Genomic DNA, 25,942 nt, shown 5'->3' with positions numbered 1-25,942 from the left:
GTGTTCTCTCTGCAACTTATTTTACCATAGCAGAGAAAGTTAAGTATAATCAGTTAACTTCCCCTGGCTGAGTCATGGCTGAGTCCATGTCAGCAAGGGCTCAGAGAAAGGTGCTTTACTCCATCCCCACTGATAGCTGGGCACCCGACCCGAAATGCTCTGTCACATCCTAATGAGGGGACACAAAAAAAGAGCAGAAAAAAACACTTAAGAAAGCATTTTATTAATATTTCTTGACCTCATGCTGCCTGTGGTCAAGTCTCGTTTGTCAAAACAGGAGCTACTTGTTCATGGTGCAGCAGCTGAACTGCACAATTCTGAGTGGCTTTTTGCAACTTTTTTCCTGTACAGTGGTTGTAAAACACTACCAAATTAAAAAGGTAACTTTTAGCACTCCTTTTGGTATAGCCGTAAAAACACATGGAATTCACATCACATTTTGCAGCTTTGACGTACTTAAGACCCAGTAAACTTCCTTCAAACAAAGTCTGAGCAAAACAGGGTGTTCTTATGCTTGTACCAAAAAAGTGTTTTCAAACACAAAGCATGATTATAGCTTAAGATATACAGTTTGTTGGCATACATTAACTATCCCCTAAAATTTAAAAAACCCAAAACCTCAACACAACAAAAGAAACAACCCCCCTAAAAACAGATGCAGAATATCTAAACAGAAACACTTTGAAATTTTGCATTAGGACTCCAAGATCTTTGTATAATAGGAACATTCACTGGGAAAAGGAAAAAGAATGCCACAACTGAAGCTGACTCATGTACATTCTTGCCCTTTGTGACAAAAGGTCCTACATGGAAACTGGGAGACATTTTCTTTATTGTCTGCAACACAGGGGAAAAAAATTGACTAGTAGTTTCCTACTGCATCTCAGTTTTATGACAAAAGAGTGGTTTTTCATGTTAAATACTCCAGTTTTGCAAAATATCAAGATCCTGCTTCAGCCAATTTACCAAACCACAGAGACACAGCCCCAGGACAAAAATAAGGCACCTCTGTGATAACTTCAATGAGTTCCAGCCACGCTAAATCCATGCAACTGCTCGAGGGAAAACCTGGAAGACAAAGTGGTGTTTCTGCTTTTAGGATACAGAACAATTCTATTGAGGCATGCAGTGTGTCTGCAACCACTGTGTGAATTCAAAGGATCTGTTCTCATTCTGAGACTAATTCCTGAGTATTGAGATTCCTGAGTGACTTCAATAAAACTTCTTGACAATCAGAACACTTCCAGGTTGCAGCCTCAGAGACAAGGGTTGAATGTGAACAATTCTGTCACAAAAATATTTTAAAGGAAGAAACTAGCAAAAGCTGAAAGAAAATACAATTCTTTAAAAAACTCTCCTCAAACTCAGTGGTTACAAATGTCCTTGGAACTACAAGCTACACATGTAGGACTTGATTTACAGAACAGCATGACAGGAAAGAATCTCCTTTTCTGCTTCCTGTTTTCCTCATAGCTCAGGAACACATAAAACTGGATGGCTTTCAATAATCTGCTTGAATGAGAGAAAGGAAAAGTTAGGTCAGGCAGAAAGTAAAATGTTTTGATGCATGTCCAGCCTGACATGCATCCTGGGAGAATATCTCCAATAATGGGTAGTTATGACACTGTTAAGACTGAAAACCAAAAGGTTTGGGGGTGAAAGGTGATGCTGTTCCATTATCAACAAGACCAACCCCTACAACAAGGCTTTTGGTTTGATTATGTATCAAAAATTTACATCAGAGTTTAAGGAAATCTGAAAACTAATTCCAAAGATTTAGTGGAAAATTTATTCTGGGAGTTCTGCACTTAACTCCTAGAGGATCCATTCTGGTCCCAGCTTTAGCTTTTCCTTGATACATTAAGAGAAAAAGCAATTGGACCTATTTCACTCACAGACAAACATTTTAACATAGCTAAATGGAAATTTAAGTCTTACTAAAAGATCATAACTGTGCTCAAAAATAGCACTTTTCTTTCTGTAAAATGTCAACTTCATTTGTTTTAACAATGTTTTTACAGTTTCTGTTTTGTTAGCAGTCAGTGTTTAGATTTATTTCTCTTGCAGCAAAGCATTTTTGGAGTGGCTTACAATGACTTTTTTTGCCTTGCAAGAATTCGAGGCTGAATTTTATGCTGCAGACAATCAGCAAACAGATGAAGAATGTACATATTTTAGAAACACTGAGGAGCAGTATTTCAGTATTTCACTAGCTTTTTAGACTAGTGGACCCAGATTTTTAAAATATATATTTCTTTTAAGGAAAGCCTATTTTAGATAGGCTGAAAAATTCCCAATTCCACTTTTTTTTAGAGGCAAGTAGGAGTCAATGTTGCATGAATCAAACTTTTATAAATTACTCTGGTTTGGATGCAATTTTTTTATTTTCAAGGGCTTTTTATCTAGCACTAATGAAAATATAAGGAAATGAGGTTATAAGCAGCACAACCTCCCTATGAAAACAAATGGTTTTAAGAATTGCATACAAGTTCAGAAAAAAATATGTTCTGCTTCACTTGCAGTTTTTTTTCATTCTGGGGCTTTTCTTTGAACAAATATTTTTGAGACAGAACTCCAAAATGGCAATTTTATCTGGTTAAGTCTGTACCTAAGATACTGGACTCAGGTCTCTTATGAGAAGGACATCTTACTGCCCTATTTTTTTTTCCTCATCATGGGCTTTCAGCTGGAAAAGTGAGAAGACAACAAAAAGCACTGCTCAGGCAGGTGGCCTCTAGGAAACCCATTGGGATGAACTTTGAGGTACTTTAAAATAAAATTATGTATATATATATATATATATATATGTATATATATAGTGAAAAAGCTGGTACATGTGATATTAAGGAAGAATGAATCCCTGATTTATTCAGTATTATGTATAAGTTAAAGAATTCAGCCAACAGTAGCAAATCTGATCATCAGAACACTGTCAGATCTCAATGCATAGTTGCTATATTTCTTAACTTGAAGATAGAGTGGGAGGATATTTGGCATGGAGAACAAGGATTTCTAAGCATAAGGAACAGCATATAAGGAAGTGTGAAGGTAAGAGTGGGAGAGCAGTACACTTGATGTCATTCAGGAGGACAGTTCCAAACAAACCCAGAGCTAGGAAGTACCTGGACAAAAGTTTATTACAACATAAAGGCAGTGAACTCAAAACAGGATAAATAAAAAAAAGTTGAAACTATATGTGAGTAAAAAACATTGCTCTCTTCCTCCTCCTAGACAACTTCCTATTTAAAAGCAGAATTGTTTAGGAGGCAGTGCCAGTCTCATTGTGTGGTGCTGAAGGACCCCTCTGATGCAGGACCTGTGCACTGATCGATCTCCCAACAGAAATTGCACCATTCAGAATACCAGGAGATGATAATACCACCCAACATGCTTTTGCCTAAATGAGCATCGTGTACTCAGTCACACAGAGTCACTTGGGTTTCTTTCCTCTACTCCTTCTCACAGATTTGGAGAAACTTAGATATGTTTCATAGACTGCATGTATTATACATCACATTCTAGTTACACATTTATTTTTGTCTACGGTGTAGGCAGAGTTGGGAGATTGAGTTGATATTTTCTCAAATTGCCACTTGTCTATATTCTTAGTCAATGTAAAAAGAGAACAAATAAGTTTTTGTGGAGGGGAGATGGATAAGATTAGGGGGGAAACAAAATAATCAGTGTTCCTTGGTGTCAAGTCATACTTTTTAAAGAAAAACCTTAAGGTTTCTATATGAAGTAAAATGTTTGAAAGCAATTTCTACATAGAAACATTCTATAAATTATTCTGCTTTGCAGGGCAGCAGGATATCAACTTTGCATAATTTGGAAAAAACTACTACCAATGGCCTGACTTAGAAACATAAATAAGTTGAAGGCAATTAGGGCAGAACACTATTGCTTAGTGACCCAGGAGTCTTGTTGCTAGTCAAGCAAAAAATTTTCCAAATGAAGAAATCAAACTAAATTCTTTCTTTTCCAATCACAAAGGGTAATCCCAGAGGGCAAACTTGGTTGAACAAACCAACAATAAATAGCTTTCTTTGGGATCTCAAATGCAATTGTGGGCTTTCAATCAGGGAGATTATACTTGGCTTTCTTATCTTGCATAGATAAAGGGCAAAGCAGCAAAACAAGCATTTTATTCCCATTTTATCCTTGCTGGACACAATCAGATTGACATTTGCTTACTTTAGTGATACATGGACATCTATTTTTGCATTGCAAAAATGAACACACGCCAAAAGAGCATGAAGATGTTTCACTTCCTTTTTATGAGAAAAGAATTATGGCCCCTAGTCCACTGAATGTTTTTTCAAGCACTGCTGTACACCAGGACAGGAATATCTTCTCTATCAACTTATTCAAATAAACAGCCATTGTGTGGATTTTGACTGCTTACTTTTTTTCTACAGACCTGCTAGTTCACTCATCCAGGCTGCAATGTCCCAGTTTGGATCTGGGGATGCTGTATGTTAGGTCACAAGAATTGCTGCTTTTGCTAGGAACAGTCCAATTTTATTCCTAGAGTATACATGAAACCTGCAGGCCTAGCTGTCTGTGAAAAAACAAAGCTCACCATGTCACCTCTTCCTTCCTGCCAGCCCACAATACCGAAGCGTGAAAAAGCAGTAATATTTTGTAATGCCACATTTTAAGCTTTTTTCCTAGAAATAGATATTTTGAGGGCAGCAGCAACACTAACTTCTTATCAATATCTAGCTCTAAAAACAGGTATAACAGCAACAAAAACAACAACAAAAAAAATCATACAAAGGATGACTGCTCAATTTTAGTATTCCCCAAAGAGATGGGGTGAGGGAAGAAGTCCTCAGTGTCTCATCCAGGTGTGATGTCAAGGCAAAATTGGAACCAAAAGCTCTTTTTTTCTCAAAAGATCTATTAATGCAATACAATATTCTGCAAACACACTTTTTTGCCTGTATTGCTGAATCATTTACAGATTTCTGAGGGCTGTGTTATTCCTTGCTACTGACTGTGCTTCTGGGACCTCATAAATACTCTGACTAGAACCCAAGATGTAGTCACACGGTGTTATTTTCACACTACGAATTTCTTACAGTAAGCATTCCTAAACTGATGCATTTCTTCATTTAAATTTAATTTTTAGAAGGTGTGATAGGAAGAGGCAGCATATTCACAGCACAATTCAACTTATGTACTATGTAAAGGCAGGCTTTCAGTAGCTTGGATGAAGCCTGATCTTGGTTGGTTTGTTTGGTTTAGTTTTTTTTAACTGGTACTTAAAAGCTAAGGCCCACAATATTCAGAGACAGAAAGATCACCTTGTTACTGATGCATTTAGCAAAGATATTCTATGTGCATTTTCCTGGCCAAGTTAGCAATGAATTGGATTGGATGACCCTCCAGTGAGGCACATGCTGAATCAGCAACAAATTCCTCAGAGTCCCTCTTTTGCTAATTGGGCTAATTGAGGCAGTTATTTATTTCAAGGTGAAACCAACAAAGCATATTTGATTTAATAATTTGAGAGCTGTGAAGGTGTTGCAATAGACAGGATGATAGTAACTAAGACAGAGGTGAAATAAATCCTCCAAAATTCACACATCATATAGAAACAAGCTGTTAGCACAGAGACTGTTCCATCAGGCATGCTCATGACATGGCTGTTATTATATCTCCCACAGTAATATGTTAATTTGCATTCTTTAAAAGGTTATTTTATAATACAGGCCAAGCATTGAGTTAAACTTCAGTCATAAATAACATCTGGTGAACTTTGTGAGATGAACCTTTTTGCAAGCAGCCTTTACATAGTAGATAAATTGAATTGTGTTGTAAATATCACAACTTCTAAAAATTAAATTTAAATTAAAAAGTACATCAGTTTAGGAAAATTTGCTCTAAGAACTTCATAGTGTGAAAACACAGTGTCCACACTCCCAGTGCAAACAAAGCCTTGAAATGAAAGGACTGAGGACAGCTGAGTTCTGACTAAAATTTTTAGCAGAGCAGTGCATCATATCACCATTACAACTGAGTGACTACACAGATGCTTTATCTGATTACTGAAAAGTAATGCTCTGCCTCCTGTCCCTGGTTTGAAAATACCAGCATCCCAAGGGGTTCTTAATCTCAGGTAGCACTTGCAAGCCTCTCTCAGGTAACCTCTGGTTGCATCTCTGACTTGAGAAGTGTTGCAGTTCTCGCCTGCTTTTAGATCCCCAAATCAGCTACTTGGCCTGAACTATATGTGGCCAGAAGGAGACTTCCCAGTGATTGCAATCAAGAATCCTTGGCCAAAATCATAGGGTAAATAATTTGCCCTTTTTAATCCTTATTTGAAATCCAGATGCAGTAGCTTCAGGAAAATTTAACCTGAGCTCTTTATTTTAATGTGGGGGAAAGGGAGAAAGCACACTGCTTCATCTCTTCAGAAAGAACAGATTTGCTGACTTGCAGAAAGGATGGTCTGAAAATGAAAGCAAGCAGTTGTTTATGAGAAAAGAGAAGCAAGTTCCCATTTCCTGTGTTCTCAAAGTTCTGCATGCCATCAGAATCCAAAATAAGGGACACGAGATTATTGCCAGTACCAAAAAAACCCAAACAAACCACCCCAAACCAGCTCCAGAGCTGCCTTTCCACTACATCTGACAAAGCCTCTACCCACAGAATCTCAAGACTGGGAGCACATGGTAATGCTAAAAAGCAAAAAATTGCTAAAAGCAACTCAACCTTTCATTTTTCAGGTGTCTTTAAAAGTAAGGAAGTGAATGTTCTCTTAGACCTTCCACTTCAAAAGCACCTCAACCATTCTATTTGTCTTCCAGGTATTAACACCAAGGACCTAAAGGAGAATTTAACCATCTCCTTGCAGTGTCCTCACTTTAAGGACACAGTGGTGTATTCTGCATATGGACCAAGCTGAAGTCAGCATCTCCAAAGCTAACCTTTGATGATTTAGGTGAATGAAGCACAGAATTCCTCTTATTTTTAAACTCTTCTCAGAAGGAAGAAAATGAGGCCTATTTTGGCTGCTTGTTAAAATTCTAGATTCAGGATCTTTACAATTTGCACTCTAATTGGAAAATTATCCTTATTGGCTTGCATCTCCTAGAAAACATGGTAAGGAAAAAAACTTCATTTTCTTTCAGAAGGCTACCAGATACCACACTCTGAGAATACATAGTTTATTAAACTTATTTCTGCCATTTTCAATTACTGTTTTTCAAAACCTAGGACTTGGAAAGTTAATAATAAAAATCAAAACTATCAGAAAAAGAAAGGAATTTTTATGCATTGACTGGCACATACCTTACCAAAACCCCACATTTTTCTGAGTAATAAGACAGTTCAGAAAAAAGCTTTGAAGAAAACAACAGCTCTGCTCTTCTGGAAGAGCACAAGCCAAGTGGAGCAAAATGTTCCTCTTTTCCTTCAGTGAAAATCTTTCCCTGATAAAATTATTTAGAAAACACCATTCCATTCCATTCCTGATTATATCCAGGAGCTGATCCAAAAAATAATGTACCAGCTTTATGCACAATCTCATCTCATCAACATCTAAAAAAACCCCACATTCATTTGGAATGGTTTAATCAGTGTTGTGCACAGAGAGGCCCTAGGAAAGAGATGAGCTTAAACCAGAGAACTATTTCTACAGGGAAAGAATTCTATGCTTTGGGAGCTGCATTTCATATACTAGTTTGGACATTTTTACCTCAAAACCTAAAATGAAAATAGGGGATGTGAGAAGGGCATAAAAAGGAACAGAGTTATTCATATTCTATGAGGCTTTAAAAAAACTCCAGGACATGCCATGGGTCAAGATTTGCCACAAAAATATCAGACCTACTGCAATTGTCTGGTTTTTCCAGGGCACTCCATATCTGCAGTAAGAGCAGTGAGTAAGGCATAGAATTGCATTTCAGTCCCTCAGTTCACTACCAGCAAATGACTGAGTTTGTACACCATCTCCTGTTCCATTGTAGCTGCTTAAAGCCTGGGAGAGGAGCAAGGAGACAAAGTGAGAAAGGAGCAGCAATCACATCTCGATACTGAGCTAAACTGACTCAAATTCATGTTTCTTAGTCCTGTTTTAGTTTTATTGCACTGTATAAACTATGCTACAACTCAGTATTGCTCTTATCGCTCTACTAAGAAATTGTCATGTGTATCTAATTATGTTAATTTTACAACTTTATATATGATGAGTCAAAATGGCCTTCAGTATATGCCTACTTATAAACAATGAGTATAAAATTAGCCACAAACATTAAGATTTATTACCTTACCTTTCTTTTCTTTCTTTATATCAAATAAAGTAAACAAGGTTGCATTAAAGTAATGGAACCCATTATTTAAAATTTAAAACACTTGCAGAGAATTAGGGAACAAAAAAGATTGAGTGATTCTAATATATTATGGAATAAAAAATACAAAACCAGGTAAATTTGGAAAATCTCTTAAAAGAAGATATAGGAACTCACTGCGATTTTAACAATATCATAAATCTACGTAGATAAGAGTAATGTAAACAAAAGAAATGCTGAAATTGGAGTGCCTCCAAAGTTCTACTGTTAATCAAAGTTTTAGAGGTTTAGAGTGCCTCTGGACAACATTTTGACAAATGCCAAGAAAAAAAATGCTGTGCAATATCTACCTGAGGTAATGGAAGGCAAATAAAAAGACTTAGAGACCAAGATAAAGGCACACAACGAAGGACGCTCATTCTTTCCAAACATCTCTTTCAATATTTTGATGTTGACCTTGAACTGCTTTGTTATTCTGCCCAAACAAAACAAACTTCTGATTTGAGAACTGATTGCTTTATAACTTTATTATCACTTAAGACTTTCATCCTAGTTCCTAACTTTTAGATAATAACTGTCCTAGATAAGAAATTTATGTAATAGTTTATTACTAAGTAGATCCAGATACAAGAATGATAAATTAATACAGGACTGTCCAGCAGTCTAAACTTTGTTATTTCATTAAATTCTTTTACAGAAATCAACAAGCATTTTAATACAGGCAACATGTATTTTTCAAGGAGAGGTTAGGACAAAACTTTCTATCAAGCACCTAAAGGAAACTGCTCCCACAGGACAAAAGAGAAATACCTCCTGTAACTGAAGGAAGAAAAAGGACAGAAGCAGTTCTGTGTGCTGCAGACATTACACTTCCATGGGTGCCGAGGTGTTCAACATAGTCCTGAAGAATCCGAAAAAGTAGGTCTGTACAGTTGATTATAGGTGAGATGGGAAAAACAGAGCTAAAGACAGCCAAGGTAGTTTATGCAATATTGAGCACCTAAATAACAAAATGTCAGGTGAAAAAGGCAAGCAGATTCACATGACAAAAAAACAAATATAAAAAACACTTAGTTAAATAAGAGTCTGTCATTATGTTTTACAAGTAAGGAAAGAGCTCAGAGTAATTTTGAATAGTTCTCTGAAAATAGCATTCAGCAGCAGCCAAAAAGGCAAAAATGTCAAGAATAGGAAAGTGCTGGAAACAGCATAGAATATGAGACCAAATCCTTAAAACAGTTCTAGTCACATCTCAAAAAACACAAAAAAACAATCAAAACAAGCACACACATCCCCCAAAAGAACAATAACTAACCCCCATCAACATAAAAACAAATGGTTCATAGAAGAAAAACTGGTCAGCAATTGCTAATGGTTTCCATGTAAAAAATACACTTCTGGATAGAAACAGGTTAGAAAGTGATTGATAGACTGAAGAGGGCGGCCTATTAATTATTTGCCCTGCCCTCAATTCCTCACAGTACATATGGATAAGAATGCCAAAAGCAGTTACTAGGCAACTTTGTTTGAGTAGAAAAGAAGTTCCTTCACAACAGTATGCAAATAAATAATTGAATTTATTACCACAGTTGAAAAATAATTGCAGCTCAGAAGTCAGTTCAAACAGAGATCAGATGCATGTAGAGGAGATGTACAGTAGTAATTCCATACAGCCCCTGGACCTGGAAAGGCCTGAGCTGCAGATGTTGAGAACAGTGAGTGCTAAAGAAGGGTTCAGTTTTTGGCATAGCATGAACATGATCCTTATGTAGGATCAGATGAATGGCTTGCAAGACCTGGATGTGCAGCCCTTATGTTCAGTGGTGGAAGCAGCTTCAGTTTCTGCAAGAAACTGATTGTGAGAAAGTAAACAAAGGAAAAGTGCCTTTTTGTTCACCATGTGAAATTGGCAATGCTGAAGAAATGGATGGACAGAAAACGCAGAAGAAAGCAATGGGAGAAAAGGACTTTTTCTTACATTTTTCTAGTTAATACAAACAGTACATGCTAAGAGCACAGCCAGGACTAAGACCCAGGATGATACTGTGCTGGATTCCTCAGCAGCTTCCATGAAGAAGTAAACATATCTCAGCCTGAAGAATGTCTGGCATCTCCCTGCTTTGTCACGTTTTAGATTCTTGCAGATGAGCAATCTTCAGATGTTTTTAAGAGGCTATTTGGGTGGCAGGTCACTGAAAGTGTTTTCAGTTCTTTAAGATGTACCATAGAGAAAGAATTGAATTTCACAGGAGAAATGACAGTAAACCAGCACTTCCCAAAATTTGCACTCTTACACACACAGGCATATTTGCTTACACACACACTAAAGGACATCCCCCATTTTATGACTCTGTAAAGAAAATCCCATTTGTCTTCAGTGCCTTTTAATAGAAGACATAGGTGCAAATCAATACAGAAACTACCAGAAAATCAGAAGCTGAGACTGGTGTGAAGGTTTACACAGCTCTCAATTACAAAGCATTATTGCTGTTGTCCATCTTTTTTGTACTTATTATCACTGAATCCCAGAACAGCCCAGGTTGGAAGGGACCTTGAAAGATTGACCTGCCCAATCCATTGTGGGAAAAGGAGCCTGGATGAGATTATTGAGCATCCTCTCTGCCTTTTGAAAACCTCCAGCAATGGGGACACTACCACACCTCTGGGTTGGTTGTACCAGTGAATGATTGTTCTCACTGCAAAAATGTCTTATTTTGAGATGACACCTCTCCCCGTCACATCTTCAGCTGTACAATGCTGCCTGCACTCCTGGTCCAAAGCCTCACACGTGTCTGAGTCAGAAAAAACATGAGAATAATCTCAACTCAAATCAATGGTACAAACTGGGGAGATGTTTTCAGATGCTCTTGCACTTCCCACTGGTTTTCTCTTACAGAATATACAGCAGTAGGAATAAATCCATTTTCTGGGATAGAGGCTTGAAATACCTCTTCTCTTCCTCTAATATTTCTTACTAGTTCAGCCAGTATAAACATCAGGTTTTAATACAAAAATAGAGGATTTGTCTAAGATACAGTGGATGGCCTTCCCCCCTGAGATATTAAAAACTTGAAAAAGGCCACATGATGTTACAATTCTAAAAGTTATTTCACACTCTAAGTATTATTTCCCTTGTGCACCAGAAAACTCAATCTATAACAAATTCCACAATAAGGTTGCTTTAACAAAGAGATAATATATATCATTCCAAGTTTTCATTCACTATGGCTAGATACTCCATCATAGATGCCCAAGATCAAAACAAACTACATTTAATTCTTGTCTAGAAAATTTTGTGAGAAACCTACTTTTTTTTTTCCACAAAGCACAATCAAAGCTTCCACTCTCTACTTTGAAGAGACAAACTGTACATTTTGTGTGCCTCTAAACCGGAAGCTTTTCCCTGTGCTCTTTTGCTGCAACACAATTATGCCTTCAACTTGGCAGGTCACACCTTGTCCTGCCTTTGTAAGGCTTGCAGGACAGGACTAAGCAGAGAAAGCTCCCTAATATCAAATCCTGGGAGTAGAGGTAAGTAAAGGAACATAAACAGTTCTTCCAACACCCAAAAGCCAAATTCTCACCTCAGCATCCCTCTTCCCCTTGAAGCTCTCAAGCTCAGTTTTGCCTTCGGTATTGTGATTTGCTAAACCTTATGAAACTTTATCTAGTTTGCTTGTGTCTCTTTATCAATTCAGTAAAACTGAACACTACCTTTGCATTACTCCTATTATAGTTATTAGAGTTGATATTAAAAAATTAAAACTTGATAAGCTGAGGAAGCAATTGTCTCACAGACAATGAAGATATCTGCTTTTACTTGTCAGCTGAAATTGCTGTTTCCATTCAAAGATTCATCAGGGGGGATACGGCTGGATACAGTTGCTAAATGCTGATCTACTCTTTCAAGTGTTCCTACCAAAACCAATAACAGCAAAGTTGATGTTCCTTGTGGGGAAGGATCAAGAGAAGAGCCTAGACCCATTTCATTCTGTTCATCATCTTCACTACTGCATTATTGATAATACCACTTGCCTTCAACATACTGACAGGCATGAGAATATGTATAAAGGGAACCGCCATGAGCACTCACTTTAGCCTAAGGCTATTTGTCTCCTGAATTTTTCTGTTAGATTGGTTTGGGTTGGTTTGTTGGTTTTTTTTCTTCTTTTTGAATCAACTTAACTTCCTGTCCTAAAATCAGGAATTTAATTTAGGCTCTCTGAATTACATTCTGCAGGAACATTTTGCTTCTCAGATGACTACAGAGAAGCCCAGCAAGATAAGCTTTGTTAGGTCAAAAATAATCATTTTTGTACAATAGTCTTTCCTGAAGTGACTTACTTCAGATTATCTTCCATAAAATTTTCTTGGGGCAGTGGAAAGAATAGTAAGCTAAAGAGAGAGTTTCTATCCTTCTCTTAATTATAGTGGCTAAGAATTTATATTCTTAAGAACTAAAATCTTAAATCCCTTTATTAATGTTGTATCCAAATTCTAGGCTGTAGTAATTAGGAAATCATCTTCCCAATATTTTTCTTCACAGATCAAAAGAAATAAGAGAGAAATAGAAAGCCAGAACTTAGAACTAAAGTTTATAAGGTTTTCTAGAAATATTTAATGTGTTCCACTCATCTTTTTTCACATCTTCCCTTCATTTCTTCTTTATATCCAACAACTGACTAGAAACAGGTAACAATTGCCAAGCTAGCCTAACAAACAAAATATATAATGTCTATGCCTATGCAAAAAAAAAAATTTAAATCTATCTAAATATAAATACCAATGATATGGTTTGATCTCTGCAAATAACAGGATATAAAATTGTGTTGAACAGGTTTCTAAGGCATGTAAATATTTTTTCCAACACAAACTTTTTTGTTGTTGTGTTTCTTAGTTAGAATAATGTTTATTTGAATTTCCATGGCACTTAAAGACAACCTACAAATTCATCTTCTAAGTGTTCCCTCCAAGTGTTGCGCTTTTAAGGTTGTTGAAAACAAAAAAGTATATTTTTACAGAACAAAGAGGATAAAGTTACTAACTGAACATGCCATTTATGTAATTTTGTTAAAGGAAACATTCAAATTTAAAGTCAGAGCCAGCTATGATTTTTTTTTTCTAAAATTCTCATTATCAAGTTAAATCAGAAACAATTTTTTGAAGAAACAATGGAATTTCGAAGATTAAAAAACAGGGCAACTACAGTACTTACCATAACAATTTGCCAACCTGTGTGAATGGCACCACACTTTTCTATCACACTCAGAAAAAATCCACTTCAATTCTAAATGTGTTAAGTGTACTTTTGAAGTGAGGTGAAGCAAAAAGCAAATTTGAATCACAGAGACTGTTTGAATTACAATCAGTTCCTTCAATGAACAGACTGCAGAGCTTCATTAAATATTCAACTATAGAGTTACCAATTACACTATATCAGTGCTTTTGGCATTAAAAGTTTAATTTTCTTCATTTTTTAAGCAAGGTGGAGTAATGGAATTTTATTTAGTTCCCTCATTAGGCTCATACTCCATCTTCATTTTTATTTCTTCAACTACAGCAACCCAAAAGTCAGGCATTTATAAATCACACAAGATTTCTAGTCAGGTTGCTCTGCAAAGACAGGCAGCAGTTACTTGTTCAGTTACTCTCACAAAGTTGCCCAGCTGCAGCCCTTACTCTGATGGGTTAATATTCCTGAGGAAGGTCAGAATATTGAAAACATGCTGAATATTCTTTGCAGTGGTACATTATTTAATCTTATTAGCTGACTAGAACATTAAATTTCACCCACTTAAATCATTATTCCATAGCACAAACACAGCAGAAAATAACGGAACTGTGCTTAAGAAAGTCCGGGATACAACAGTTGAGTCCTGACCTCTTCAAGGGATTTGGGTCTTCACTGTATAACAACACATTTTTCACTATGTCCTACAAATATTTTGGGAAAGCTGATTTTTTTTTCATTTTAAGAACCTCAGAGCATTCAAAATACTGTGAATGTAATATCTCAGCACTTGCCAATAACACTTGCCAATAGAGCAAAGATTTACTACTGTGAAGAAGAAATGATCACTCCAATGAAGTGAAAGTGGTCACTAGTCTTGCTTCTTCACCTGAATTGTTTCTCAGATGTTGGCACTGTGGAATAAATACTGCTTCAGGCTATGTCCCAATGATTAAATTCACTGTAGTAAAATTCTTTGTGTTACCTAAAAATAGTTGTCTTATTTCTTGCACTGCTAAACTAAATCTCTTTTGTCACATACCCGAAGCACTTTGCACTTCCAGGCACCAGGAAAGCACACTTACATCCTGAGTTTTATCAACAGGTGGAGCATTCACTTCAGTGGAATAATGCTTGATATATAAATAAAAGTATATCTTTTTGGATATTAGTTAGGCAATCCAACAATGATTTTTATATTCTAGGAACATTTTTTTAGGGTTTCATATCTTCTCATCTATGACCCCAGCCTTAATTTTTACTGACCAGTTTAATTGAAATTGTTCATAAAGCAGCATTTTATTTTTAAAAACAGCAAGTGGGTAATGTATATGTTAAACAAGAAAAAAAAATTGAAATATGTTGAAAATTGTCAGAATAACAACTGACCTGTGCAACTCTCATGTGTACAGGGCTCCTTACTCACTGCACTGGATGAGACCCACAATCAAGAAATTAGCCCAACTGTTTCAAACTACAGAAGTAAAATTTAAAATGCAAGCAGAAAGCTTATTACCTATCAGAGGAATTAAAGGTCTGGAATTCTCATGGTCAGCATAATGCCTTGCAGCACAGGTGAAAAAAGGATAATGAATATTCAGCAGGCTGATAGCTGGAATGCTGTAAGCAGGAGCTTCCTGTTTTAAATATAGAGAAACAAATTCAATACTAGCTAGAAAAGGGTGGGATTTTTAGTTTGGTCAAGCCAAATGAAGAACTTCTTCCAAGCAGATGATCAGGCAAAGAAAGAAAACAGGATGCTACCACAGGTTAATTTCTTTCAAATAATCACAGACTAACAAATCAGTGAGGAACAGAAACAAAGTCTGCAGTCAGTTTGCTTAAGAGCAAATGAGATCTCATTCTGCCATTGTTCACTGAAGTTTACTTCAACAAAAAGGATCTCCACAAACTTCTGAAGTGAGCTGAAGGAAGACAGAACGGGAGTTCTTTAACAGGATCCCTTATCTCATGTTGAGAGCATTCATTTAGTGTTGCTGGTTTTCCCAATGTTATTTTAAAAAAATGAGAAGAACAAAACCACTCCTTATCCATAAACCAAATATCTTCATACTCTGAATAGTCTTTAGGGAAAGAGACCGGTATTTTTCTATATATTAAAAAACTAAATAGACCCCTAAACCTATGACAAGTGATTTAAAGGGCACCTAAAGTAGTGAGTCCAAGTGAGCAACATTTATGATGTGGAACTCCGGGAGTTCCATCAGCCTTAGAGCTTGCCTCGTGACTTTGAACATGCACAAAAGGACATAATTGGTGGAAAAACCACTTCAAATGCAAGGAAGTTTTCAGGGAACAGATTCCTGAGCCCCAACTGCCTTCTTTAAATGACCAGAAAGCAGATAAGGGCTGCTGTCTCTGGGTATTACTTTATTCTCCCTGGCTGAGCTTCAAAACATCTGTTGCATAAGGAAAGCCTAATTAGAATGGCTGCCTCTACCCGGATGGTTGACATTTACTTGCCATGGGAAGAACCTGTCCATAACAACATTCCCATGAACCTGAGTGACATGCCTAAAGAGCAGGCTGAGCAGAGTCTATAGCCTGTTCCCAAAGCCTGCAGAAACCTCAGACCTTTTCCTTTTAGGCCTCGATGGAAAAATCTGCAAAATAGATGAGGGTGTCTGTTACAAACTAACAGTGCTCTGCACCACTTTGGAAAGCAGACAAACATATGGACTGCCACCAACTATTAGAACTTGGTGTGAAATCACAGGAGTTATCAGCCTGCAGCTTTCACAATCTGTTTCACAGACATTTATGAATTTTTTCCAAAATAAAGATAGCAGTGCACAAACAGACAATTTAGTAACCTATGTCTCCCTACATTAAAAAATGGGTTGTTTCTAAGCAGCTGAGCTATAAAAACCTGTTCTTCGGGTATTTTATTTTGATGATTTTGTGTCTTATCTCCCTCACAGCAAGCTTACATGTCTCCTTGTCTCCTACCAGTCTGGAGAGCCAAGAGACAGCGTTTGCTGTGCCTGGTTTTAAGCTTCACACATGCCAGGTTGCCAGCTGGCAGATCAAACAAAATGACTGATAATTTCAGCTCACAGTGGAGCCTTTCCTCTTAGCAGCACTAAGCTGGGTCTCTCCTCTCTTAGCACACCACTGATTTTCACTTATAGGAGTTTAATACTTCTGCAATCCTCTCCTGCCAAATTCAACAACTCGGACAAGTTCAAAGGGTGCTGGGAGGGAATGAAGGGAGGGCAGGGAAGAAGGAGGAAAGTTAGTTGGCTGACCACCAAAATAAAAGCATAATTTTTACTCCAAGGAAAACAATACCAAAAATAGATTTGGAAAGAATAAATGCATAGCTAACACTTAAAGAAGGTTAGTGGACAACATATAAAGAGAAATGTGCTTCTAAAACAAGAGCCATGTAATACTTTTTCTCTAGAAAAAAGCTTATGCAGCTAATGTTGTGTGTTCAGGTCTCCCTCTTCCTCCTGCACTGCCATAAGCTGGTGATGAGTTTGAAGCTAAGCTGATGCAGGAATTAACAGATATTAGGAGTTTGTATTTCCATGGCAGATGCAAGTTCAGATGTACAGTATCTGAAACAGAGACTATATAGAATACCTTAGAAATACAGAATAAACTGATGTCATAACTGTGGTAAGGGTGCTATAAACACAAATCTAAGAGAAATCAGGTCTCTTGTTCTCAAGTATTTGACAGTGTCATGAAAAATAAAGGCTATAGTTTTTAAGTTCCACACATCTCTGTTGTCCTCTCCCCTTCCCCAATTAGGTTATATACATGACCACATATTCTCAACAGTCACAGTTCCAATACTGTAAATGCAGTGCAGATGTGCTGGTTTTACAGGCACACAACAGTGTGCAGCCACAGAAGCACCTCCCAAGCTTGACATAACAGGATAACCTTTGGAATTTTAATTACACAGGACTTCAATAAACAAGTATCAATAAATATTTATGGATCTAACATTTGGACTCCCCTATTAGATTTGTAAAAAATCCTGAAAACCAAGCAGCTATCAACAAACCAAACCCACAATCAGTGCTGTTGACCTTCTCATTTAAGGATGAACCCAGGTTATTGTCCAGTACTCCATGTGGAACAGCTGGAAAGTAAACAAAGAATCCCCACAGAGGTTGACATGCTTCCACACTCACTGGAGTTTGTGCAGCTGTAAAGCTGCAAATTGTCACATTTTTCAACACTTAAAACCAAAACTGAAACATTACAATTAAATCCCAAAGATGCTCAAGAGTCATTATAGAAAAATACCGTAGTGACATTGCAAACACAAGCTAGAAGAAATGAGAGGGGTGCAACTATCTATGCAACACTGCAGCCCTTATTTTGAGAAAAACTGTGATCCATGTACATGGCAGGAGTTTATCCAGTCTTTTTTAGAAAAATGAAAAAGCCCAAAATGTACTTAGAGGTACTGCAGAATTTAAGTGGGCCTTCAAAGTACAGAGCATCATCATTGCCTCTAAGAATCACTTCATAAACATGTTTATAACACTCTTGAAAAAAGAGCATTAAACAATAACAACTGAACCCAAAATTTAACATATGTATTTCTACCACTGATACACTCTTGATATCAGACCTCTCAAATGGACTTCTAAGAGTATGTTAAAGAAAATATTTGAAATAATTACCTGACTGTTGTGAATTACCATATGCAAATTAACCTGTACACTGTTCTGCAGTTTGAGCCAATCTCATTTGAACCTTGAGGATTCTTCAAGCTAATTGGAATAAAGAGAACCAGTTATCTTGCTTTCAAACATGGTTACCATTTCTCCAAGACTTTCCTCTAACATTCCTCAGGAGACAAGAGAACGAGGCATAGAAATGTCTGAGGAAACAATTCAATTCCATAACCAAACTTACAGTTGCCAAAATAACATGCCTTCCTCTGCTTGCTGTGTTTTATGAAGGAAGTTGAATTTCCTGCTCTCTTCAAGAAGCAACTGAATGTTCAAGGCTTTGAGCCCCAGAGAGATGCTAAAGATTCCATTAGCTACTATTTAATTTCTTTTCTTTTGCATAGCAGGGTGCCCATAACTGCCTAAGAAACAAGGACATTTCACCACTGGGATGTTACAGGGAGAAAAATCTACATGGGCTGATGCAGTCTGTAAGCTGATTTTCACACTTGCTCTCATGGGACTGAAAGAATTTAGAGAGAGGTCAACATTTTCAGCAGTTTATCCTGCAGAGAAATGGGAACTTGGTCCAAATATTCAACATACAAGTAATGAAGAAGCAACTGAATTCAGTAGGGACCCAACTGTCCCATTTGACCCAGCCAGTTTGGGATTCACACATTTTGGGATACATTTGTCATGGGACACATTTTGCTCTCAGATGACACCATAGGGCACCTGGAACTATGGGGCAATCCTGCTCTCCAATACACTGAGCATCCCTGTCACAATCTCAGTCCCACAATCTCCCTGTCCAGGAAAGGGCTAGTAATGCACTGTGGCAATTTGTACATCATTTTTGATATTTTTATTGCTATAGCAACTGAGTGTAGGCATTTAAACATAGCAACAGACTTTTTATAGCACTTTCTTGGATGTCAAAAAGGCACGTTGTTTTATTTTCCAAGCAGATGCTCAGAAGATAAGTACACAGGATGATTGTGCAGTACCCACCTTCAAAAGGAAGAAAAAACCTCCCAGCTTCACAACTTCTGAATCATATAAGCTGACAGATGAGTGTAAGATACATTGTGACTTGTGAGGTTTCTGTCATGAGTTTAAGAGACTTTGTTCTGAGAAAACATATCAGCAACTACTACCTAAGAATAACATTAGGTGGAAAACCTGGTGGATTTTTGTTCATTTTGTAAAAAGCTGTACAAGAAATTTACCAAGTCCTGCTCTGAAGGGAAAAATATCCATCAGTTCTGATCTTTACCTGTTAAGCAACAGAAAAAGAGAAACTGTCCTCATATTAAGTGGAGCCAGATTCTCTGGAGTGATCAAAGTCCACTGAGACAGACTCATAGGCCATGTACATGGGTAAAGCTCCACACAATCCAAATGGGAACAGCAATTTACAAGAGTCTGACTTGCTAGATGGTTTAAGGAAATACAACTCATCATTTTCATAATAAGAATCACAGAATAATTAGAGCTGGGAGGGACCTCTGGAGATCATCCAGTCCAACCTCCCTGCCAAAGCAGAGTCACCTGGAGCAGTGACACAGGAAAGCATTCAGGTGGGTTTTGAATGTACCCAGAGAGACTCCACCATCCCCCTGGACATCCTGTCCCAGTGCCCTGACACCCTCAACGTAAAGAAGTAGTTCCTCATGTTGAGATGGAACTCCCTGTGTTTTAGTTTATGGTCATTGCTCCTCATCCTGTCCCTGGGCACCACTGAAAAGTGACTGGCACCATGCTCTTAGCCCTCCTTTGAGATATTTATAAGCATTAATGAGATCCCTCTCAGCCTTCTCTCAGCTAACCAGGCCCAGCTCCTGCAGCCTCTCCTCACTGGAGAGATGTTCCAGACCCCTCACATCCCCTTTGAGGCCTCTGCTGGATCCTATCCAGTATCTCCTTGTCTCTCTTGTCCAGAGAAGCCCAGAACCAGACACAGCACTGCAGGTGTGGCTGAGTAGAGGGGCAGGATCACCTCTCTCAACCTCCTGGCCACAGTCTTCCCAAGATAGCCCAGGCTATTTTTCTTGTGTGCTGTATTTTTCCTCTGGGTCCTTAATTTTAGCCTCATTCTAATGTGATCAGTAAAATCCACCACTTGGTATTTAATGTAATTTCTGAACACATTACTAGACAGAGAAATACCAAACAGCAACAGGACAGATTTCTTTGGGGATCTTTAGGTATTATTCACCCTTCCATTACAATTATACATCAGCTTTGTAGAGAGTGAGATGGTTGATGTCTGCCATTTTACTAAGAAAAACAATCTGTTAAACAGAAAATGTCAAGGTCCTACAAAAAATGAATCCAACAGGAAATATCAAGAGCTTCTTATAAGGGTTCAAGGTTGTTAATACTCCAGAGACTCTATTCCATTAGCACATAATATATGAGGTTTGGAAGGGACATTTTAATGCTGTGTTTTATGCAGAAGACATTTCAAACAGATCCCAAAAGCTCAACACAAAGATAAAAACTGAGTTTTACACTATATCCCACACATTCTTTCTCCCTGTCCCTTAAAGATATGTTTACTTAATGCATTGAGTCCTTTTCAAGCCCTCCTAACCTTGCTTCAGGTTCCTAAGATACTTCGAAATTCTCATAAATCTGCTTTGGTTTCAACAGTCTGCCCCACTGACTATTGCTGTTACTAAAACGAGCTTTTGCAGCAAGGCTGAAAATTTTATCTTACAGAAAACAGAAATAAGTTCTTAACTGCAATAGCCCTCAGGGAAGTCTGGATGGGCACCACTACACTGGCATAAGGGAACATGGCACAATATGTAGGGCTGCTTCCAAGACTTTTCCAGTCTGAGGTGATGTGCAGAACATCAGATTGATTTAGCACCTCCCCCTGGGACAAACTCCACCCTCCACTGCAACCAGGCCCCAGTCATGTAATTCTATTTTCCTGAGCCCAGAGATCAGTGCCTTTCATTTGTTATTTATAAATAAAAATACGGGAAATTCAGCGGCTGAAATTGGGAAGCAATTTTCATACACTGTCAAATTATTTCCCTTCCTCTCCACAAGCTCTCCTTCAGCTTAATTTTTAATTTTTCTCTTCAGCAGTTACAGCACAAGTGTGGAAGTTTTAACAGGAAACATTAATTGATATGTGAGACCTTACTATATTCTACTACCTTCTAAAAGACACTGGAGAAACTGGAAGAACATTTAAAAGTGAAATAGAGGATTTTTCTTGTCCAAAATTTCAGAAAAAGCTATCATTTTACTGGTTTTGTAATTTTTTAGTACAAATTAAGTCCAAAATAAGATTGATGAAAATAGACCTTCTCCTACTGAGATTGCCCTGAGAGAGTCTTTACCTTTGTGGTGTTCACTAAGTCCCTCCTCTGGCAACACTGAAGTCAATGGAAACTTTGCTGACGATTTCAAAAGCAAAGACTCCGAGACAAATTCCCCATGTATAACTTCAGCCTAACAAAACATTCTGCAGAATTATGTAAACAGCAATAATTTTACTCAGAAGGCAAGTCTCTACCCCAAAGCAATTATTGTACTTGCCCCAGCAGCCCAGAATTTCTATCACACATTCATTTTTGGGATGCAAAACGTGACAGTGGGTAAGAAAAGAGTGCGCAGCTCCAACATAAAAAGCTTTCCCCACCACTGCTGTTTGTTAGGTCAACTTTTCAACTCCTTTGCTCTTTGTAGAAATCCCAGTAACTAATCCAGTGGGCTGTATTTTATAGCCATGAGATTGCAGCTCTCTTTGGACAATCACCAGACATATTCACACATAAATTAGGGGACAACAGTGACTCTAAAGTATGTATGTGCATCACAACAAAACACAACAGAATATGCTTCAGTTGGGGAAAAGACTTACGGGTTTACATACTCACTTGACATATGTTAGCTGGCAGGTTTGCATGCTTCCCTCCCTGCTCCTCTCATCCTCTCCCAGCAATCCCTGTCAGCACAGGAAAGATCATTCTCTAAAGGCCTTACTTGTCCAAATCCACAGATCTCTAGAGATATCCAAAATACTACAGGTTCCAGATTACTTGTGATACCTAAAGGTTTTGTGTTTCTCACATTTTAAGGATAAGTGAAAGCACATGGTAAGGCATTCTTGATTTCAGCTATGAAATGGAGGGGAGTGTGTGATCTTTGTTGTTGGTTTTGTTTCAATCTTTTAGATATTTAATAGGTTTTGCAATTCCTAAGTAAAATTTAATTCTCAGATTGTTTTTTAAGATTGTAAAATTAATGATAGACACGCTGAAATTAACCTAAAGGAAAAGAAATATAAAGCAAAAAATCCATTACGTCTACCTACTTAGATTAGAGAATTAAATCCAGGGATGCTATTAGAGTTGAAGCTCTCCATCAAAACCTGAGGTTACAAGTCCACTTACTCTAAATAACAAATCCCTCTCTCCTCTTCAGAATCCTTGGGATCTACTTTCCAGGGAGGGAAAGTGAGTTATTATTTAAAGCACTACCATAAGTCACAGTCTTAGCTCTCCACAACAGCTCTACACTTGTACATAAGCAGTAATTCACGTCTTGAGTCATTGGTTTAGAAGCTTACAGAGATCCATCACCCACTCAGATTTCCTTTCTGTCAGTGATACTGAGATCCAAAACATCTCTTTGACCCACTTTTCAAAGGGAGCACAGGCAGAGAGCACATCACAAGGAAATTCTTCTGCTTACTTTACAGGAAGGCTGCAAGTTAGGACAACAAAAAGATGTATCTCTGCTCACAAATCCCCCAGATCTTTAAATAGCCCACAAACCTTGAAACAGCAAGGATTTTCTTTCCCCTTCCACTCACAAACCATTTTATCCTTCTTTTTCCTGGACTTAGACACTTGTCTAAGAACAGCAAATAGATGAGGAAGGAGAACTCCATGTGAGGAACATAGACATACAACCCTTGAAAGGAGAAGCTTTCATATCTGTCTCTCCCAGGTCCAACTCCCTATAGCTTGCTGTACGCTGTCCTAAATAACTTTTTAAAAAGTTATTTGACACCAAACTATTCTTAAAAGCTATCAGGAAACAGACTGATTGAAAGGAGAATGGAAGCAGCTGGGGCTAAACATTGGAGTTATGAATCTGGTTGCTAGATAATTCTTAGTTTCCAATGTTTTGGCCCTAGATAAATAGAACAGTAGTCATTAAAACTGTCTCTGACATATAAAAAGATAGGAGGCGGGGAGGCATACAGGTTTCACAGACAATTTAGAACTTAATCCAGAAGAATGTGAAGCAGATGGATTTCTAAAAGTTAAATACAATGAAAATCCTAGGTACTTATCAGTGCTGATGTTAACACAATGTTCACCGCACACAAATGATCAAATTGTACTTTATGTATTAAATTACATTTTACATTTTAATTTACATTTAGATTACTTTTATCATCGTAATATCTTTATGGAAGATAAATTTACACATAGGTAAATTCATTACATATTCTAAGTTACAAAATAAAAGAATTGTGTGACACAAGAATAATAGTTGTTGAAGTGCCATATCATGTATTAGAAATATATACTTGGTTCAGATTTGGAAGAGTTAGACACTGATTAGTTATCTCAACCTTCAGACATTGTTAAAAATAAGTCATGGAAACTTAAACACCTTCTAGAATACAGTCTAAACTTGTACACCCTTGCAGAAGCTGAAGGGTGACATAAAACTTCACAAGTAAAATAACACATGCAAGATCAACAAATCAGAACAAGGTCTTTGGAGGCCCAAAATACAAGAACATTGTATAAGTGAGGACCTTCAGTATTCAGCATTTCATATACTGGACTGATTCTTAATTTCCACTGTTCTAATAAACTTAGATTTCTGTGAGTTGTATCATTAGATTATTAGGCTCCAAGTGTGGTATAATTGTTGATTTGCGGTATTACTGTTGATGTAAAACATGAAGGTCTGCTAGAAGTTTAATTTAAATGTACTAAGCTGTTCACTAATGACAGTCCAGAGAAAAATAAAACTATTACAAGTTTTGTAATAAGATCTGAAATGCTTTAACAAGTAAGATTCATTTCTCACAGCCTCCTGAATCTGCATGAAGAAAACTTTCACAAAAATGTACACAACACCTACCATATGAAACATAAATGCAGTAACTGTCAGCACTCACAAGAACACTGTCCACACTCAGAACTCTAAATTCACCCAATCGCTGTATGGCAGAAATTAAAAACTATGCTCTAATCACTCTGCAGAGATGGAAATTCACTACTGATTGCAGAGAATTTTTCACCAGGTGAAGCCATGCTATGCAGATTTGAAAAATCAACTCACTAAGACAAGTTGCTAGTAATGTTAGTAACAGAAACATAAGTCCCCAATTTCAGTTATCACTTCCTTGCACTGACCTCATTCTTTCATGTTGTTTACATTCTGCTGTCTAAAGCAAAAGAAGACCTTGATATACATAACAGTAAGACAAAAATGTGGTTTAATTTATCAAGGAAATTAAATACACTTTAATGCAGTATAGCTACTAAATAGCACAGATAAAACTGAAAACCAAAATACCAGGAAAAGCAAATAATGAGATTTTTTGTACTAAAGGAAACATGTTTTAACACTTTAAAGATATTTCTTTTTCTCTTTACAGCATTCCAATTAAATACAACTTTGTGGTATTAATTTACATCTAACAGGACTAAACTCAAACAGAGACTGTATGAAGACATGGCTCTGGAAATGCCTTTTTAAAAGATAAGTTCCAGACAAGTAGATAATCCACCAACATGAACCACTCCAGCACTGTTAAAAGCATGAGGGAAGGAAAGCCATAATAAAAAGAAAAAGAGCAATCTGTGACTTATCTGTTTCTCTCTAACATGGATTGCTCCTAAGACTCCCTCTTGGTTAGTACAATACAGATGACAATATCTGGGAATCAGATTACCTTGAATGTCTGACTACATACCTTTATTATTCAAGTCTCAGTATAATTAACACAGCTTTTCCTTTTTCATTCCTGTATAGTCCCAAACAGTTTGCAAGCAGAACGAGGTTGCATTGACTACACTCAGTTTTTAGGCAGCTAAAATCTGACAAAGAGGTAGAATTTGAAGGGGTGGGGGAGAAGAAGTAAAGAAGCAGCTCCTCAGTATCACAAGAACAAGGTACTGTACCTTTAAGGAGGAAAAACGGTTCTGTTCTGTTTCAGGCTGAAAAAGAGCTTATTCCTGGTTACAGAGATTACTTACCTAAAACTTCAGTTATTCCTCTCTTTCCCCTCGGGCCAGCCTCTCTTTCACTCTTGGGAGCTTTTACCATTTAAGGTCAATGTTACATCTGGCTCTAGTAACTAAAGCTGAAGCAATTTTTAACTCAGATCCAACAGGCTGCCTAACATTAGAATGAGAGTTTAAATTTAAAGTAATTCTTCAGAAAGCTTTTCTTGCCTCAGAGAATTACAGAATTAAAGGCTCTCCTATTCTGGCATAAGTACTCTGGGTACAACATGATGCAGGCATCCCATTAGCATTCTTCAAGTTCAGTGCATAAAAGCTCTACTTACTCATTTCTGATTAAATGGGCAAGTAAGAAGAACAGATGAAACAGTTTACATCATGTTATGTTAACCCTTAGAATTTTTTACTGACACAGCTATGATTTTTCATTCCTCTGCCCCTCCCTTTGTTTGGTCAGAAGGAGTCTAAATTAGAGAGCAAATAGAAGGCATGTGAACTTTTAAAGAACACTGGCCT

The 25,942-nt window shown here is 37.3% G+C and overlaps 1 protein-coding gene across 5 annotated transcripts in view; it reads right to left on the bottom strand.

Moving 5' to 3' along the window:
- Nucleotides 1-25,418, bottom strand: part of IRAG1 (inositol 1,4,5-triphosphate receptor associated 1) — a 60,965-nt gene extending 35,547 nt beyond the window's left edge. For 3 of the 5 annotated variants that reach the window (XR_009418661.1, XM_059474868.1, XM_059474872.1), the window contains exon 1: nt 25,364-25,418. The gene's annotated coding sequence lies outside the window, so the exon portion shown is untranslated. Of the gene's footprint in view, nt 1-22,087; nt 22,141-25,363 lie in introns of those variants that run through there. The other 2 variants (XM_059474869.1, XM_059474870.1) reach the window with 2 other exon arrangements.
- Nucleotides 25,419-25,942: the final 524 nt, after the last annotated feature.

The sequence above is a fragment of the Ammospiza nelsoni genome, chromosome 6 (assembly GCF_027579445.1).
Source record: "Ammospiza nelsoni isolate bAmmNel1 chromosome 6, bAmmNel1.pri, whole genome shotgun sequence".
Taxonomy (NCBI): domain Eukaryota; kingdom Metazoa; phylum Chordata; class Aves; order Passeriformes; family Passerellidae; genus Ammospiza; species Ammospiza nelsoni.
The sequence above is the reverse complement of the archived record's forward strand: the minus strand, read 5'-3'. Positions and strand labels throughout refer to the sequence as shown.